At 37.5% G+C, this 20,390-nt stretch overlaps 2 long non-coding RNA genes across 3 annotated transcripts in view; one reads left to right on the top strand and one right to left on the bottom strand.

Moving 5' to 3' along the window:
* LOC138170687 (uncharacterized) overlaps nucleotides 1-20,390 on the bottom strand; it is a 27,642-nt gene continuing 7,252 nt past the window's right edge. Inside the window, exons 2-3 of the long non-coding RNA XR_011170715.1 lie at nucleotides 5,605-5,675; nucleotides 1-1,282 (exon numbers count right to left, since the gene is read on the bottom strand). This is a non-coding gene — a long non-coding RNA (uncharacterized lncRNA). The remainder of the gene's footprint in view (nucleotides 1,283-5,604; nucleotides 5,676-20,390) is intronic.
* Nucleotides 19,286-20,390, top strand: part of LOC138170688 (uncharacterized) — a 10,803-nt gene continuing 9,698 nt past the window's right edge. For both annotated transcript variants that reach the window (XR_011170716.1, XR_011170717.1), the window contains exon 1: nucleotides 19,286-19,591. This is a non-coding gene — a long non-coding RNA (uncharacterized lncRNA). The remainder of the gene's footprint in view (nucleotides 19,592-20,390) is intronic.

Raw genomic sequence — 20,390 nt, forward strand, 5'->3', positions numbered from 1 at the left:
TTCTCAAATGGCACAGTCTATTTTATTGGGAATGGGGTGTGAAATAACATATACAAAGATAGATAGAAATATAAACAAAGTAAATTTAAAGTAATATTGGAGGCGAGAAAACAGCTAACCCCTAATGGGAAATCAGGAAAGAGCTCATACAGGATGTGGAATTTAAATTAAGACCTGAATAGATCAAAGATTTTCAAGAAGCAGAAATGAAGAGGGAGAGAAATAGATAGATGGGACACTTTCTGTGTGAGGACAAGACCAGAAGTGGAATGTTGAGTTTAGGCAATAGCTACATTGTATGATTTGGTTGAATATAGATTCCATGAGTCACATGAATGCATTGGTAAATCTTCAACAACCAGCTAATAAAAAAATATTACTCATGACACATTTTGAAATTTAATCTTCATTATTAACATTCTCTCCATCACTTTCTTTTTCTTTCTTTCTTTTTTTTTTTTGCCTTTTGGAGGGCAATTGGAGTTAAACAACTTGCCCAAGGTTACACGGCTAGTATTTTTGTGTGGGTATTAAGTGTCTGAGGCCGGAACTGAACTTGGGTCCTCCTGACTCCAGGCCAGCACTTTACTCACTGTGTCACCTAGCCATCCTCTCCATCACTTTCTTAAGTCTATACAATGAACAAAATAAATCAAACCCTAACTTGTAGTGTTTGCTTATTTCCAGATTGTAAATGCTCACACTGAAATTTTATCAATTGGCTCATAAGAGCCTATCTGAGCTGGTTCCATCACATCCTTGAATGAGTGGGAGTGATGTGAAATTATTCTGGGAAGATCAATAGAAGCCAAATTGCAAAGGGCTTGATATACCAAATGGAAATTTGTATTTTGCCCTAGAGCTAAATATGGAGACATTGAAGTTTCTTGAAGAGTGAATGAATGAATGAATGAATGGGAGAATTGATGAGGGTCCAAAAAAGAATGTCCATGTAAGCTAAGAGAATAGGATCTATGAAAGAGATGTTGCAAAGATAGAATGGATATGACTTGGAAACTTATTGGAGTTAGGGAGAAGGAAGAGTTGAGGTTATTGGAGTGACTGGAAGTATAGTGAGTGACTGGAAGGGTGGTGTCACCCTCTATAGAAATAAGGAAATCAAGAGAAGCAATGGGTTTTAGTGGAAAGTTCATGATATTTTAGATGCTTTGAGTTTGAGATGATGGAAATCATGGAACATCTGATAGAATGTCTAGGTGGAGATGTGCAGAAGGAGGTTAATGATACAGAACTGTGGGCTGCAGATAGATTTCTTCACCATCTGAAAAGAGATAATCATTGAATCCATTAAAAATCATATCACCAATATACTAATCAATCTACTACCATTTGTCATAACCATCATTATCATCTTTACTGAATTTATCACCATTTCTATGCCACCATCATCTCTATCACCCACTATATCACTTTCACCACCATCATGTCTGTCATGATTTACATTCTCTTTAATAATAACAATAGTCAGCCCTTTAAGGTTTGTGAAATGTTTTGGAACTATTATTTCATTTAATCCTCAAAACAGCTCTGGGAGGTAGGTACTATTATTATCCTCATTTTACAGATGGGAAAACTGAGTCTGGAAGAGGTTAAGTGATTTGCAAAGGGTGAGCCAAATGGTAAGTGACTGAGGACATATTTGAACTCAGGTCTTCTTGACTCCAGGTCTAGTACTCTATCCACTGTGCTGCCTAGCAGCCTGTGATCATCATCATCATCATCATCACCATCACCATCACCACCATCACTACCACCTTATCAAGAAACATTTATTAAATTATATATGGAGGTGAGCTAGATATCATACAAGGAGATTTAGGCATGTTTTTTTATTTCTATTAGAATGCCTTTTAGACAGATAGAACTGATGTTGACATATAAAAAGTGGGACAAGAGTATTAAATATTGTGCATCAACACATAGAGTCACGTGTCCTCATGAACTGGATATGTTCCTTTTCTGGAAAGAGCAATGGAAATGTTTTCCCCTGAGTGTGCTAGAACAGCAACCCAAGGTCTATGCAAATCCATGGTAGGCATCAAAAAGTAAATCTGAACAACAAACATCCTCTGTATGGGTGTGATTTCACTGGAAGAACCCACACTTTGGGTCCTGTGCTTCCTTCTCCTTTCCTCCTCCAGATGGCACATCAGCTAAGGGCTGATTTTGAGGGCTACGATTTCATGCAACACTGAAGTGGAGAGTGAGTATTGGATGTTTCCAAAAGACATACCCATCATTTGAGTCTCACAACAGCCCTATGACGTAGGTGCTACAGATATTATTAACTCCATTTTAGAGATGAAGAAACTGAGGCTCAGAAAGGTTAAACCACTTATTCAGAGTCTCACAGCTAGTGCATGTCAGAAGATAGATTCAAACAAACTCAAGGTTAGGTCTCCATCAGTTACACCATTCATGATATAGGCTATATGATATAGCAGGTAAAAAGCTAGAATAAGAGTCAGGAAGACCTGGGTTCGAATCCCACCCCTGCCATTTGTTAGTTGTGTGACTGTGGAACAGTTAATTAATCTCTCTGAACTTCATTTTCTTTATTTATAAAGTGTACCTAATAAGGACTGTAGTATCTTCCTCTCAATATTGCCATGAGGCAGCCTGGTACAATGGAAAAGAGTATTCACTCTGGAGGCAACAGACTTGGGTTCAAATACTGCTTTGGACACTTACTACCTGTGTGACCTGGAAAAACCACTAACATTCTTTGACCTCCCATTTCTTCATCTGTAAAACAAAGATATTGGACTTGATGGCCTGGTGGTAGTAGGGAATGACTGGAATTTATTAAGAAAGGGAAGAAACATAGTCCAATCTATACTTTAGGAAATTGATTTTAGCAACTAAGTAAAGGATGGATTGGAGTTGGAAGAGACCTGAAACAGAGTAACCAATCAAAACAACAGTCCTGGTGAGAGGCGATGAGGGCTTGATTTAAGGTAGCTCTGGGGACATATATGAGACATAGCAAAAGTAGAAGGGACAAGATATGGCAACAGATTAGATATGTGAGGTGTGTGAGAGTGAGGAGCTTTGCATGACACCAAGGGTTCAAATCTAGGTGACTGGGAGGATAGTAGCACCTTTGACAATAATAGCAAAATTCAAAAAAGGAAAGAATTTTTGGGAAAAAATGAGTTCTGTTTTGGACTTGATAACTTTGAGATGCATATGGGAAATCTAATTTAAAATAACCACTAGGTAGTTGATGATATGGGACTGATGACAGTCCTTTTTCCATATTCAAATAATTTATATATGTGATACAATGCTTAGAGACAGGGTCTCTAAACCAGGAATACTTGGGTTCAGGCCCTACCTCAGTTATGTATTGGCTGTGTGATGCTGGGCAAGTCAATTAACATTTTGATGCTTTAGATAAATCTAAAAATATAAATTGTAGAAAAATCTTACATTGGTAGATGGAATGTCCTTATCTGGTAATTCTTTATATTAATAAAATAATAGGTATATTCCTATCTTAATAATCTATCTAAATTATGTAATATAGATATACACACATAAATGCACACACATTATATATATATATATATATAAACCTATTATATACTTATTCTGATAGATTCCATGTATTGGATTTATCATAGTCTGAATCTTCCTTAAATGTCACAGCCTACTGTCAAGTCAAAAAGCACTTATTAAGCACCTCTTATATATCAGGCACTATGTTAAGCACTGGGAATAAAAAACAAAGGCAAAAAACAGACCCTACTCTCAAGGAGCTCATGGTCTAATGGGGCATATTTTAGCAAAACAACATGCCATTTTCCTTACCTACATGGTTCTAAATGCTCTCTATCATTTCTCATTTCAGAATCAAAGTTTCCTATTGTGTTCTACATTGATATTTTCACCTGAAGTGATAAAAGCTGGATTCATCCAAAGCCAACTTTTATTTTTTTGTTTTCTGAGAGTGATGGTGAAGGTGGAGGTGAGGGTAAATAGGCAGGGAGAAGTACCATAAATAAATAGGGAGTTCCTTTTTTGAAAATGTGAAGAATAAAGTGTTTCATATTATTTTACAGATTGTGTGGCAGCTGAATTGTCAGGAAATGAAGTAGGATTGTGTAGCCAGGCATACCCCATGTTTACCATCCTTTTCCTGGAGCTTCTGACAATAGCTCGATATATCCGGTCTTTTCCTTTATGGATTGTCCAATACAAGAGATTTGGTTGCATTCAGTAAGTCATTATTTAGATTGGGAAATTCACCTTTCATCTGATAGAAGATAACCTTGGGGGAAGGACTTCTACTATATATATATTCTACTATATATTCCAATCCAATCCATTTCAGTAAGCATTTATTAGGCACTTACTATTTTATAAGGCACTGGGTTAGGTACTGGGAAAACAAAATGAAAAACTTCATTCAGCATTCTACTGGGGGCTACAAAATGAAAACAGATAATAAAATATATGTTAATTTGAAGAGGAGGAGAACTCTAATAACTTGTGCAATCAATAAAGGCTCCCCACAGGAAGTGGTATGTGAACTGACCTTTGAATAAGGCTAAGGATTTTAAGAGGCAGAGAGAAGACAGGAATGCATCTGGACATAGAGGCCAGCCTTGTGCAAGGCCAACATGTGTTCAAGAGTTGGTTTTAATCTTTTGGAATAAGCCTTAAACTATCTACATGTGATTAAAAAAAATTAAACTGGAGTAACCTGACTTATTTTCTTGAATTTGTATGTTGGATTTTGTATTGTTTATAGTTACCCTCGTCAAATCTAATATTCAGGTTGTGATACATTATATTCTCAAGTAATTTTAGGTCATAGCAGGCTGAAGCAGAAAGGGGTTGAATAGACACAAAGTATTGAAAGAAGTCCTTTCTACAAAGAGTTTGAAATGTTGATGTGGTTTAGTTTGAAGGGAAAGGAAGCTTTGATAATTAGCTTTGCTTCCTTCTCCTTCCTGCAGTGTGTTGCTTTTTCTAAAACTCAGTGGAACAGATAAGAATAAGATAGTGATGATGATGATGGTGATGATGATGATGGCTAGTATCCATGTAGTACTTTAAGGTTTGCAAACTAACTTGTCAATGACAGACAAACAAAATCAAGAACTGTCATCTGAGATCAGAGATTTGCGCAATTATATAACCGATACTTTATTGGAAAGAATTAGAAGAAATGAATAATCTTATTTCCCTCTTCTGTGAAATCTGATATTTTGTAATGTATGAAATATACATTTTGACCATGCATTTTTAGAGATATTCAAACTTTGAAACGGTAAATTACTGAGTTAAGTAATCTAGAGATAATTTTTTTTTCCACTTGAACTTTATGTGAAATTAAGATCATGCCAATATCAAGCCAGACTTGAGTGGAAGTACATACCTCAAAGCATTGTTCTTATTTGTAATTGTAAGGTGAAAAAAGTCATTAATTGTAATGGTCAAGAAGAGCTCCTGTTGTTTTAGACACTACACCTAAGGTATAGTTCTGCCATCTAGTGATTTCTCTGTTGAATTACAGGAGGTGTGGAAGATAGCAACTGGTTTGCTTATAGAGAATTGATGTAGACTTAATTTTACCTTGTAATTGGCATAGGCCTTCATATCCAGAACCAGAAAACAAAATCAGAGCAGACATAAGAGGAATTAGGCTGTGGAAAAATAAAAATTTAAATAGAAAATTTAATGGAAATTGAATATATGATGAATGATGCTAATGTTTCTCTTCTCAAAACCAATTTTTTAGGATTTTAATTTTAAAAAATATCATCGGTCAGTTTTAAACCATTCTTTCTTTCTTTTTGCTTTTTGGAGGGGGAAAGGCAGGGGAATTGGGGTTAAGTGACTTGCCCAAGGTCACAAGGCTAGTAAGTGTTAAGTGTCTGAGACAGGCTATGAACCCAGGTCCTCCTGACTCCAGGGCCAGTGGTCTATTCACTGTGCCACCCAGCCACCCCTTGAACCATTTTTTTTCAAAAAATTATGTTTTGACTAATTTGAAAATATTTTTAATAAGAATGCATATGTAGAGCCTATATTGAATTGCATGCCATCTTGGGAAGGGGGGAGAGGAGAGAGGCAGAGAAAATTTAAAACTTATGGAAATCAATGTTGCAAACTAAAAATAAATAAATTAATTTGTAAAAAAATATTATGTTTGAGAAAGCTGAGGAAAAACACATGATACCATTTCAGAATGATTAACTACACAATGCTGGATTAAAAGCAAAGCCAAACTAAACTTGAAACATATAACATGCCACATCATGGAATACTGGTTGTGCCTGTTCACCACTTTTAAAGGAAGTAATAATGGAAGAGGAGGTGAAAGAGACACTTTGTACCAAGTTCAAGTAAGAATGATGTATGATCTGGTCAAAATACAGATTTATCGTGGTTCATGCTCACTTTTTAGTTTTGTGGTCTAAACATACAATGTGCTGACAAATGTGAGACTTAAGATACTTTACACAAACATCAGCATTTGTGCTTATATCTACCAGTCTATACTTGTTGGGGGAAATAATTGCTGCAAAGCACAGTCAATGTTGGGAACACTTTCTGTTGTTTGTTGTCATCAGATGCACCATTGCAAATACTCTTAACAAGTGTCTAGGGCCCGTTGCTGGGATGTATGACTGACTGTAGAAGTATGAGTAGATATAGGTGCTGCCTTTATATAAAAATGGCCCATAGCTGATGACGCTTGTCAGACACTATTAGGGGAGTCTGTATTCCCAACCCCCACTGAGTTATCCCCCATCTTTGATTTCTCAGCTCATCTGCCTGTTTCCTGGAGCTTAGAGAAAGCCACAAAATTGTCAAATTGCAAGGGGCCTCAGAGGGACTCTAGTCCAACCCATTCCTGACCAAGAATCTCCTCTACAGCATACCTGATGAATGGTCATGAGGTCTTTGCTCAAAGACCTCTACAGAGAGCAAAGCCCATTTCCACTCAAGATGGCCCACTAAACTTTTGGATAACTGTAGTGGTTAGGGAGTTTTTCCTTACATCGAGCATCTTGGCCACTTCTATCCAATGCTCATAGTTCAGCCTCTGAGTTCAAACAGATGAAGTCTAATGCCTATACTTGAAGATAGCTTCCCTTCTTTAGGCTTTACATCATTCATTCCTTCAAATAGTCATCATGTGGCACGAATTTAAGGCTTCTTTCCCCATCCTGGTTTCCCTACCCTGAAGGCTCTCTAACCTATCAGTGTCCTTCCTAAAATGTGATGCCAGAACTCTAGACCATAACCCATATGTGACCCAAGAACATGAGGGCAGAGTGCGTTATTATCTCCATAATCCTCTATAATATGCCTCTCAATCCAGTTTAAGGATTGTATAGCTTTCCCTACTGCCCTAAGATCCTGAACGTATAGTCTAGCTTTCTCATCCTATGCCCTAACATGATACTTTGATTCCTATAGAGACTATCTTTCCATGCCTGGAATTTCCTCGGGTTTTATTCCTGGCTTATATTCCCAGGATCTACATTATTGAACTCTGAGTCATATTCTCATATTAATTGCCTGTTTCTCTTCCTAACCCCTAGTGAATTCCTGGTATGATGAGCCCTCCTTCTCCCCTCCCCAAAAGATCCTACTCTCATTTAACTGGCTAATGCTCTCTGTGCTGCCTGTAAAGAAGCAGGGTCAGGGCTCCATTCTCATTGGTCTACAATATTAATCATAAGAAAGACTAGAGGAGACTGAGTGAGGATGTAAGGGGAAGGCAGATAGCTATATTATGCTAAATCAACTAAATGACTTAAATTAGTCTTCTAATTCCTTAATTAACCCTTGATTAAACAGAATGCTCAGGAATGAAGTATTTATAGCAATTGAATTTTCCTTAACTGAGAAGTTAGTGATTTTTATTTCAACATGGTTTATTTTTTTACTCTATCAGATTAGAAGCTCCCAGGAAAGAAAATGCCTCTACTAATATAGATTGGCAACTTGCTAGCAGCTTATAGTTATAGAAAGTTGCTTAGAGCACTGAGAGTTTAAGTGACTTGCCCTGGGTCACAAAGCTAGTATGTGATAGAGATAGGACTTGACCCCAGGTCTTTTTGCCTTTGAAACTCAATCTCCTTTATAGCATTAAAAAAAAATGAAGTATACACAAGAGAGGTTCAGAGTAACACAAAACAATTCTTTTTTCTGTTCTTCAGTGTATGGTGAAATTGTTCACGTTTGTTGATGCTTACATTCAGAGTGGGAAAAATAAAAGCATTTAAGGGCAGAGCCAAGATAGCAGAGCAAAAGCAGAAACTTGGCATGGGCTCTGGCTTCAACCATCTCTAATACCTGTAAAAAAAATGACTCTAAAAAAATTTTAAGGCTACAGAACCCACAAAGAGACAGAGAGAAACAAATCTCTCACTGAAGGCAGCCTGGAAGGCTGACAGGAAAGGTCTATTGCAGTGTGCTGGGAGCCTAGTGCAGTCCCCAGTGAGTCATGGTTCTGGCCCCAGGGAGGCCCTGACCAGCGCCCAGACTGGCCAGAGCAGACTTCAGGAGAGTGAATCACCAGCAGCTGTGGAAGATTCCAGACTCTACAACCCATAAATGACAAAGTTGGGAACTCTGTTGAAAGGGTTAAGGAACAGCATGTTCTGGCCCCTGCCCCTGGGACAAGAAATGGCAGGAGGTGAGGCAGTGCCATGTGGCTGCTTTCAGAGCTCCTGGCCTGCAGATCGTAGGGAAACCAAGCAACTATTCAGAGGGTAAGCACTCTTGCTTTGACCTGCCTGAATCTGGATCATGGTCTTGGGTGGTGGTCCTGGGGTGTATGTCCAGTGTGCCAGAGCTTGTGGGGGGTGTAGAGAGGGCACCCAACTAATAGCTCCAATAGCTGTGAAAACCCCAGAAATTTGGGACAAAACTCTCTCCCTTCTGTAAGTAGAATTCTACCATGTCAAAGAGCTCAAAAGTCAAATAATTGGCAAGATGAGGAAGTGCAATCAGACCATACAATCCTTTTTTGGGGACAAAAAGGATCAAAGCATGGAACTGGAAGGGGACAATGAAGTCAAAACTCCTGCGTCAAAAGTTTCCAAGAAAAATATGAACTAGTCATAGGCCATGGAGGAATTCAAGAAGGATTTTCAAAATCAAGTAAGAGAAGTGGAGGAAAAACTAGGAAGAGAAATGAGAATGATGCACAAAAATCATGAAAAGCTAGTCAACAGCCTGCTAAAGGAGACCCCCAAAAAATTCTGAAGAAAATAACACCTTAAAAAGTAGACTAACTCAAATGGCAAAAGAGGTCCAAAAAGCCAATGAGGAGAAGAATGCCTTAAAAAGCTGAATTTGCCAGATGGAAAAGAAATTTCAAAAACTCACTTAAAGAGAATAATTCCTTCAAAATTAGATTGGAGCAATTGGAAGCTAATGACTTTATGAGAAATAAAGATACTATAAAACAGACCCAAACAAATGAAAAAATAGAAGGCAATATGAAATATCTCATTGGAAAAACCACTGACCTGGAAAATAGATCCACGAGAGATAATTTAAAAATTATTGGACAACCTAAAAGCCATGATCAAAAAAAGAGCCTAAAAATCATCCTTCAAGAAATTCTCAAGGAAAATTGCCCAGATATTCTAGAACCAGAGGCAAAATAGAAATTGAAAGAATTCACCAGTCACGTCTTGAAAAAGATCCCAAAAAGAAAACTCCTAGGAATATCATAGCCAAATTCCAGAGTTCCCAGATCAAGGAGAAAATATCACAAGTAGCCAGGAAGGAACAATTTGAATATTGTAGAAACACAATCAAGATAACACAAAATCTAGCAGCTTCTACATTAAGGGATTGAAGGGCTTGGCATATGATATTCCGGAGTTCAAAAGACCTAGGATTAAAACCAAAAATCACCTACCCAGCAAAACTGAGTATAATGCTTTAGGGGAAAATATGGTTATTCAATGAAATAGAGGACTTTCAGGCATTCTTGATGATTAAACCAGAGCTTAACAGAAAATTTGACTTTCAATTACAAGAAGCAAGAGAAGTATGAGAAGGTAAACAGGAAAAAGAAATTATAAGGAACTTATTAAAGTTGATCTATTTACATTCCTACATGGAGAAACTATAATTGTAACTCATGAGACTTTTCTCAATATGAGGATAGTTGAAGGGAATATATATGTATACATACATAGATGTATATATATAGGAGGGTATATGTGTGTATAAATATATATGTGAGTGTGTGCATATGTGTGTACATGTATACATAGACAAAGGGCACAGGATGGTTTGAATATGAAGAGATGATATCTTAAAAATAAAATTAAGAGGTGAGAGAGGAATATATTGGGAAAAGGAGAAAGGGAGAGATAGATTAGGGTAAATTATCTTGTATAAAAGAGGCAAGACAACACTGTTACAATGGAGGGAAAGAGCAGGAAGGTAAAAGGGAATGGGTCAACCTTACTCTCAATGAATTTGGCTTAAGGAGGGAATGAATAACATACACATTCAATTGGATATCTTGCCCTACACGAAAGCAGTGGGGAAGGGGATAAGAGAGGAGATGATAGAAGGTAGGGCAGATTGGGGGAGAGGGTAGTTAGAAGCACATACTTTTGAAAAGGGACAGGATAAAAGGAGAAAATAGAATAAGTGGGGGGAGGGACAGGATGGAGGGAAATATAGTTAGTCTTTCACAATATAACTACTATGGAAATGTTTTGCATAACTACACATGTACAACCTATGTTGAATTGCTTTTCTTCCCAGTGGGAGTGGGTGAAGAATAAAGAAGGAAAAAAATCTGGAACTCAAAGTTTCAAAAAACAAATGTTAATGTATGTTACATACAACTGGGAAATAAGATATACAGGCACTGGGGTATAGAAATTCACCTTACCCTACTAGAAAGTTAGGGGGAGGATGGGGGAGGATATAAGAGAGAACAGACTGGAGGAAAGTGTCTTCAGTAGGCTCACTATTTTGGGGTGGGAGATAGGGGAGAAACAGGGAGAAAAATTTGTAACTCAATATCTTATGGAAATGAATGTTGAAAACTAAAAATAAATAAATAAAATTTAAAAAAATTTTAAAAATAGATTACTCCATTTTCCAGTCATAATAAGAGTTCAATAAACTAAACTTAATTCACTCTGTGTTTGATGATTTAGGATCTTACATTTCTTCAGGTTGTAGGAAATTGGAAAGATCAGATAGTAGCAAAAGCATTTTTAACATGTTTATTTTGTTGTCATTTATCCCTCCATAATAAAGTAAATCCAGGAAAGAAATTTGAATGAATAGAAGGTTATGACTATTTAGATATCAATTCATGAAGATACTACTGTATTCCAAGTAAGAATAATTATTTTACTTCTCATTTCTCTCATGCTTATTAGAATCTTTTTTTAATTTATAGAATGAATAGTGCCCAACATATATGTCGATAAGACAAATATGGCTGTAGCAATATGTACAAAATTGTGATACAAATTCAATAGCACAAATGAAAATGGAAAGATGTCTTATAAATGGAGGCACTTCTAAGTAGCACTAACAGTACCCATGGATCTACAAGGAATCATACTGATTCTGAAAACCTTGTGAAAGAGAGCAGGAAGCCTGTGAATTCTCCCAAGGAGACAGCAAATTGCTTAAAGCACTTCAGACTTGACAAATGTTTTATTCTTACAGAATCTCTGAGATGGAAGGGACATTAGAGGCCATTTGGTCCAACATGTGACCAAACAGGTGTTCCCATTGGAACAAATCTGACGGGGTATAATTTAGCTTGTGTTTGAAGACCTCTAGGGAGGGGGAACTTGCACCCACTGAAGCTGGCCCATTGTACCTTTGGATAACTAATTACTGGCAAGTTTTTCCTGACATCAAGCCTAAACTTACCTCTTTAGAACCTTGTTTCCAGCTCTGTTTTCGGCTTTCAGTGTCATACTAGAAGGCTTGGCTCAGAAAGTCATACTAATTAATTATGTTATTAAATACATGATGGCTTATGCAATAAGGATTTTGGATTTCACCCTAAACATCAGCTAAAACTGCAGAGACTTTTACTGATTTGGTGGAACATGTAGACATAGAAACAAGGTGGAGGGACTTGACTTCCCTGTTAACTTTCCTATAAAAATTCATGGAGGGGGTTGAAACATTTTAGTTGAAGTGAACAGTTTGGGGAAAGGTGTGGAGGTGGTATAGCTCAGGATATATTCAAGAAATTCCAAGTATTCCAAATTGGTTAGGTTATAGTGTATGTGAAAGGGAGATCTTTGGTGAATCACGAATAATTTTAAGAGTGGAAAGTGGTCTTAACCAAGCAGCCTGAGAAAAGAGGGAGGAATATGGAAAGGTAGGTTGGGTCAAGTTTTTCAAGGTTTTCAATACTGAGACAATATTTTTCAGTAGGGAAATGACATAATTGGGGTTGTCCTTCAAGAAGATTAATCTGATAGTGATATGAAAGTGAATTCAATAGGTCATAGCTAGAAAGTAACTCAGTAGATAAGAGGCCATAATATAAGGCATGTAAGGCCTGGGTCCTCATATCTCAAACATGCAGGCAGGCTTGTGTTTTGGATCTTCTCATTATAAACAAATAAGGACCCTTGTTTTGCTTTTGCAAATCTGAGTCTCCAGTGAGTTGTTACCTTTTTAATTTAGTAAAAACACAACAAACACATATGTTGGGCTTCTAAAACCATGTACCCATGAAAAGATGAAAATGTTTCATTGTCACATCTACCCTGTCACACTTCCACTTACTTCCTGAAACCCATAAACGAAATGCATCTATTTTCCTTTGCAATGGCTTGCTTACCTCTTTTACTGATGGTGGGCTTAAACAAGCACAGCCATCGTCTGTCTGCTGTCCTCTGTCAGATCTTAGAACATCCTGCCAGGGCCATCTGTCTCTCTGTGGTCAGAGCCAAACAGAATTGTCCCCTGATCTTAAAAAAAAACAACTTTGCTTTTTTTCTTTTATGGGGTTCTCTGCTTGACTGGGTACTTTTCAGGACTTGGAACATTTAGGGTGCCTTCTCTTAATGAGTTTCTGGCTTCCATTCCTGGGCAGGGGTGGGGGAGGGGTGTCAATGAGCTTCTTTGATTAGGTGAGACTTCAGATTGGATACTGGCCTAAGGCTATCTCTCTCTTCTTCAAGGAAGCTAACATCTGTGTCACAAGACAAGCATTTCTGAAATCTTGTTCATATGATTTTTCCACAATTGGGCCCATTCTCAAAAAGGGATTACATTATATTTTCTTTCTTTCTTTTCTTTGATACTTTAAGTTGTAATTATCTTCTGCCTAGCCTAGAACAGCAGGTATATTACCATGCTGAGATGATTAGTTCTTAACTATTTCAAGTTATTAGCTGCATAGAAAATGATATGCAAAATTCTGAGATTGGGCTTGTCACACACTGGGACAATGGAGTTGTCTCCTGTGGAGGCAGTTTCAGTGAGATTTCCAAATATCAGGATTTTTCCAACTCTCATTGAAAGTCTAGTGCAATAGTCTCTAGAAAGACAGAATTTAAATGAATCTTGAACTAGTTTTAAAAATGCTAGAAGATTAGGTCCAAGTGAATGAGCAGAATTCAAATTTGCTCATTTGACCAATTTAAGAATTAAACACAAAATTAAAGGGAAGGATATTGCATATAGCAGCAGTTGTCAAAGTGTGGTCCAAGGACCCCTCCCTGGATATCCCTGAGATCCTTTTAGAGTCCATTAAATCATAACTATATTCATAATAATACTAAGATTTAAATTTTTCTAACATAGTAAATATTGATAAATATTCAGTGCTGTGCTGGTAAATATTTAGTAACTGGGGGGGAGGGGGAAGGGGAAAAAAATGTACACAGGAGTGTGTGGTACCAGCCTGACTGGGGAGAGCTATTTGTTACATTTTCAGTGTGAGCATTTACACCTCAAAAATCAGTAAATACATTTAGGGTAATCAAGGCTTGATTTATTATTTTGCTGATGGTCTAGACAAGAAAGCAATGGAGAAAATGTTCATAATTCAGATTAAGCTTAAGTGTCTTGGGCATTTTTTTTGACTAGGGAATGGATTAAACATTTACCAGCACACCCATCAATATAACTCCTGCAAACAAAAGCCCTTTGGTGTATCTTCTAACAATTTTAAGAGTGTAAAGGGGTCCTGAGACCAAAGATCTGAGAACTGCTGACTCATAGTCTTGTGTGGTGCAGTATAAACATCTTTGTACTTAGAGTCACAGAAACTGTGTTTAAATCCTATTTCTGATGCTTATTATGTTTGACACTGTAACAGGTCATCTAACCTTGATGAGACTCAATATCATTAATGAAATGAAAGGTTGGATTAGATGACCTTTGAGGTTCCCTTCTAGCACAAAATAGACGTTCTCATATGGGGGTTCCTAATCTGAAGATCATGAACTTAAAAATATCTTGATAACTATATTTCAGTGTGATAGGTTTCTATTGTGATCCTATGTATTTTATTTTATACATTTAAAAATACTATTCTTAGATGAGGGCCATAGATTTCATTAGAATATTAAAGTGGTTGGGGTGGCTAGGTGGTGCAGTGAATAGAGCACAGGCCCTGGAGTCAGGAGGACCCAAGTTCAAATCCGGCCTCAGACACTTAACATTTGCTAGCAGTGTGACCTTGGGCAAGTCACTTAACCCCAATTGCCCAGCCTTCCCCCCTCCAAAAAAAAAAAAAAGCAAAAACCCCACGAATATCAAAGGGGTCTATCCAAATATCAAAGGATTAAGAACACTGATTCCTGATAGACAGTGAAGCTAAGCTAGTTTTCAGATGTTTCCCCTTTCCTCCTTTTTAGGCCTTTCCTTCTTCAGCAAGACAAGACAAAACTCTGACCTTACCCATTTGCTCTATTAAGAGGAAACCATTCCTACTTTGGTATGGAGTAATTTAATTTGTCACTCTTTCCAGAAGTATAGAATTTTCATGTAAGAAATAGATCATGCCAAAGGAAAAAAAACCTAAAAATTTCAAATGAACTCCTTTTTTCCCTTTTTAAAATTTTATTAAATATTCCTCAAGTACATGTAAAACTTTTTTTTTTTTTTTTTTAGCAATTGGGGTTAAGTAACTTGCTCAAGGTTACACGGCCAGTTATTATTTCTGGGTGTGTAGTACTGAGTATCTGAGCCCGGATTTGATCCAGGTCATCCCAACACTGGAGCCGGTGCTCTTACTCGCTGAGCCACCTGGCCGCCCCTAAGCAATTGGGGTTAAGTAACTTGCTGAAGGTTACACGGCCAGGTGTTTCTGGGTGGGTGCTAAGTGTCTGAGCCCAGAATTCGATCTCCAGGTCTTCTCAACACTGGAGCTGGTGCTCTTACTCACTGTGCTACCTGGCCGCCCCAAAACATTTTTTAACAATAATTTTTTTTAAAAATTTATTTCAAATTCTTTCCTTCCCTCCTTCTTCTATTCCCTCCTTGAGAAGTCTTTGATTTTGATTATGCATATAAAGTCATGCCAAATGTATTTCCATATTAGCCATATCACAAAAGAAAACAAAAATAAAATAAGATAATAAAAATAAAGGAAATTTAAAAATATGCTTCATTCTGCATTCAGAATTCATCAGTTCCCTCTTTGGATATGAATAACATTTTTCATCATAGGTCCTTTGGAGTTGTCTTGGTTTATTGTCTTGATCAGAGGAGTTAAGTCTTTCACAGTTGATCAACCTTACAATATTGCTTTTACTGTGTATAGTGTTCTCCTGGTTCTGCTCACTTCACTTTGCATCAGTTCATATAAATCTTCCTAGGTTTTTCAGGAATTATCCTATTCATCTCTTCTTATACCACAATAGTATTCTATCACAATCACAAACTTGCAACTTGTTCAGCCATTCCCCAATTGATGGGTATCCCTTCAACTTCTAATTTTTTGCCACAACAAAAAGAAGTGCTATAAACAATTTGTGTCTACTATCTTTGTTGCCTCCCTGGAGTAGGGATAATAATCATTACTGTTAATACCTGTTTCACAGGGTTATTATGAGATTCAAATGAGAAAAGGTGTTACTCTGTAACAGGAAAGTCACTATATAAATGTGAATTGTTGTTGTATTCTGATAAGTACAGTAAGGAGAAGTTTGGTGTGGAGTGTGCTGGTAAGTGTAAGCCGGGACAGTGGGAAATGTGAACTGAATGGGACTTTCATATTGAACAATACTTGTATTTGGGGGCCTTTTACTGAAGTTCTTTTACTCTAATGAGCTAGGTACTGATATACATCTTCTAGGTTCTTACTGAAGAGAAACAATCCCTTCATTAATCCAGCTTAACAGGGGCAAGAAATGGACAACTTATTCTTTTTCTGAGTCAGATGTTGATAGGGGGAGTCTGAAATCCAAAGCTTTTATTTTTTCTCTTTGGAAAAAGTTCTTTTCCTTGATTTTGCCATGAGAATATGTTTTCCAGAGCTCCTCCCTTCTGCTTTGGACGATAAGATGGGAATTCTACACCACAATAACTTCGGTTTTTATCTGCAGGGTATGCACTAGACCGTAACATTTATTATCTGGTTTGTGCTTTTTTTTTATTCCTATTGGGAGCTCAAAGACTAATTCGAATAGGGAAGATTCTTTTGCTTTATATGAACAATACAGTTACCCTTCTAATCTGGTTAGCTATTTATTAAGCATGGATCATTTCCCCATAGGTATCCTTAAAGGGATATTCTTTGAAAACCTTCCTATTTAAATTTGAGCTTTTACAACATAGAAAATGGAAGGATCAAGAAGGTAGATTACTACATAGGAAATGTATAGAACCTTGGACAATTAGCTGTCCCTAGGACCCATTTGGAATTGAGTCAGAGATGGGGTTCTTGGGGAAAATGGGAAAGGGGGAGAGGAGAGGAAAGAGGAGGAGGAGGAGGGGAGAGAGAGAGAGAGAAACAAAGAGAGAGAAATGTATTAAGTAGTTACTATATGCCAAGCATTATACTAAGGAATGAAGATTCAAACAAAAGTCAGACTCTTCCCCCTTACATTCTAATGGAGGAAGACAGCCACATAAAGGGGAGCTAGAACAGTAAGGGTTGTATGATATGGAATGGGCCAAGATTTGATAGTGAAAACCTAGACTCCAGCAAAATAAGACAAAAGTATACTTATGAGAGCAAAGGAACCCAGGGCAAGAATTCAGATTCCAAAGAAAAGATCCCAAAAAGAAAACTCCTAGGAATATTATAGCCAGGTTCCAGAGTTCCCAGATCAGGGAGAAAATATTACAAGCAGCCAAGAAGAAACAATTTGAATATTTTGGAAACACAATCAGGATAACACAGGATCTGGCAGCTTCTATACTGAAGGATTGAAGGGCTTAGAATGTGATATTCTGGAGGTCAAAGGAGCTGGGATTAAAACCAAGAATCACCTCCCCAACAAAACTGAGTATCATTTTTCAGGGGAAAATATGGTCATTCAATGAAATAGAGGACTTTCAAGCATTCTTGATGAAAAACCAGAGTTGAATAGAAAATTTGGCATTCAGATACAAGAAGCAAGAAAAGCATGAGAAGGTCAACAGGGAAAAGAAATCATCAGGAACTTTTTTTTAAGCAATCAGGGTTAAGTAACTTGCTCAAGGTTACATGGCCAGTTATTTCTGGGTGTGGTGCTAATTATCTGAGCCCAGATTCGATCCCCCAGGTCATCCCAACACTCGCTGAGCCACCTGGCCGCCCCTATCAGGAACTTATTAAAGTTGAACTATTTACATTTCTACATGGAAAAGTGATAATTGTAATTTATGAAAGTTTTTTCAGTATGAGGATAGTTGAAGGGAATATAAATGTATATATATGTATACATACATATATGTCTATATAGGAGGGTATATGGGTATATGAATACATATGTGAGTGTGTATATATGTGTATGAGTATACATAGACAGAGGGCACAGGATCAATTGAATAGTAAGGGATGATATTTAAAAGGTGAAATTGAGAGGCGAGATATGAATATAATAAGAGGAGATGGGGAGAAACAGAATGGGGTAAATTATCTCATATAGAAGAGGCAAGGGATAACTGTTACAATGGAGGGGAAGAACAGGAAGGCAAAAGGGAATGGGTCAACCTTACTCTCGTTGAATTTGGCTTAGGGAGGAAGTGACATACACACTAAATTGGGTATCTTGCCCTACAGGAGAGTAAGCGGGAAGGGGATGAGAGGGGGGATGATGGAGGGAAGGACAGGTTGGGCGGCAGGGTAGTTAGAAGCACACACTTTTGAAAAGGGACAGGGTCAAAGCAGAAAATAGAATAAGTGGGAGGCAGGATAGGACGGAGGGAAATATAGTCAGTCTTTCACTATATATCCACTATGTTTTACACATGTACAACCTATATTGAATTGCTTATCTTTCCAGTAAGGATGAATGATCAGGGAGGAAGGGAAAGAATATGGAATTCAAGTTTTAAAATCAAATTTTAAAAACTATTATTATTATTATTATTTACGTGCAACAGGGAAATAAGATATACAGGCACTGGGATATGGAGATCCATCTTACCCTACCAGAAAGTTGGAGGGAGGATGGGAGAGGATGTAGGAGAGAGCAGATTGGGGGAGGGGGTATACAGTGGGTTCAATGTTTTGGGGTGGTGGGTAGGGGAAAGACGAGGAGAAAATTTGTAACTCAAAATCTTGTGGAAATGAATGATGTAAGCTAAAAATAAACATAAAATTTAATTTAAAAAAGAACTGGGAAATTAGAGTTTGGGGGAGAGTATCATTAAGAATGTTGAAGTTTCATAGTATGAAGGCAGGAATTGGGAGGAGGGAAAGACTAAGTGTCAGGCCCTGTACTCACTGAGGGAAAAAAAAGGAGTGTCCTAGAGTTCAGTAGACAATAGCCACTAGAATTTTGATTGGTAGTGGAAATAGATTGAGTGAACTTCAAAGAAGGTGAGATGACCAAGTGATGGTATTAGAGGGAGAGCATGGAAGTGGCAATGGGAAATAAAGAATATTCCAACTCCCCCACCTCAACCAGTGAGTTGGGGGAATGAGAAAAAGTACAGCCAATGCTGGAAATTGTAGCCAGGGAGACTGTGTCTCAGGAGGTAGCCAATTTTCAGTGAAAACCATAAGATGGAAGGGTTGGCAATGGAAAAGATTGAAGATGAAAGAAGGTTTGGTATCTATGAGCAGGCATTTCAGAAAGCACAGTGGAAGAGGTGGGTAGCCTTAGGGTGGGATACTGGGTGGGTTGGGTTGAGAGGAATGGGAATAACGGTTCTCAAGCTGTAGGAGACCAAGAACTAGGTTTGAATGATGATACCTATAAGTTCTGAATCAATGGGGTGGGGAGGAAATGAATGACAAGATGTTTATTAGTCTTTGAAGAATGAGTTCAGGTAAGTTATCAACATTCCTAAGGGTTTGGCCTCAAGGTGGAGTCCTCTCAACGATTTAGGCAGCTCTGTCAATGGCACCAGTGGTTGGATGGGAGCTGAAGAAATGGTGTTTCTCTCTATCCTGAAGATGGGAGTCCACGTAGGAGACTAGGTGAGATGGAATGAATCTCTCCTCTTCAGATTAGGAATGCAGGTGTGGTAGTATATTTAGACAAGGCCTATACATTACAAATCGAGATGAAGATAGTGACAGATAAATTTAGTCACTATAAATATTGGTCCTAGACCAAGTATAGACACTATATTTGTTAAGGGGAACATAGCATAACTTATAATCTTTATGTCAATTTCTATGCATTTAAACAAATATCATTTCCTCCCTCATTCTAATCTTTTTAATAGTATTTTATTTTTCCCCCAGTTACATGTCAAGAAAATTTTTAGCATTCATTTTTACAATATTTTGAGTTCCATATTTTTCTCCCCTCCTCTTCTGATATAGTTAATACATTTGCTATCACCTCATTATAATCTTTAAGCAAAATAATAGTAGCATAGAATTGGAGGTAGGGCATGTTGAGGATAGGATGGCATAAGAATAGGTAAGATATCATAGGACTGATTTTTTAAAAAATCAGCGAGAAGGGACCTCCAATGCCATGCATTTCAACCCATAGCATACCAAGAAAACCCTCTCCCACACTTACAAGAGAAAGGAATTTTAAGGTAGCTTTTGCTTTAAGACCTCTAGTATGGCTGGATCTTCCTAGGTAGTCCATTCTATATCTCAGGTTGTATTTAGGTCTGTTTCCTTTCAAGGGAGTAGGTCTGGGGAGAAGGGACACAGAGATGGGAACTAGGAGAAATAAATGTAAGTTCTTTTTTTTTTTTTAAATCAGCAATAAACCATTAAGGTCATAAAAGAGGAAAGTCTGTCTCCCAGATGCTTT

This window comes from Petaurus breviceps, unplaced genomic scaffold (genome assembly GCF_028583685.1).
Source record: "Petaurus breviceps papuanus isolate PSGF00001 unplaced genomic scaffold, PetGlider_PUasm1.0 38, whole genome shotgun sequence".
Taxonomy (NCBI): Eukaryota; Metazoa; Chordata; class Mammalia; order Diprotodontia; family Petauridae; genus Petaurus; species Petaurus breviceps.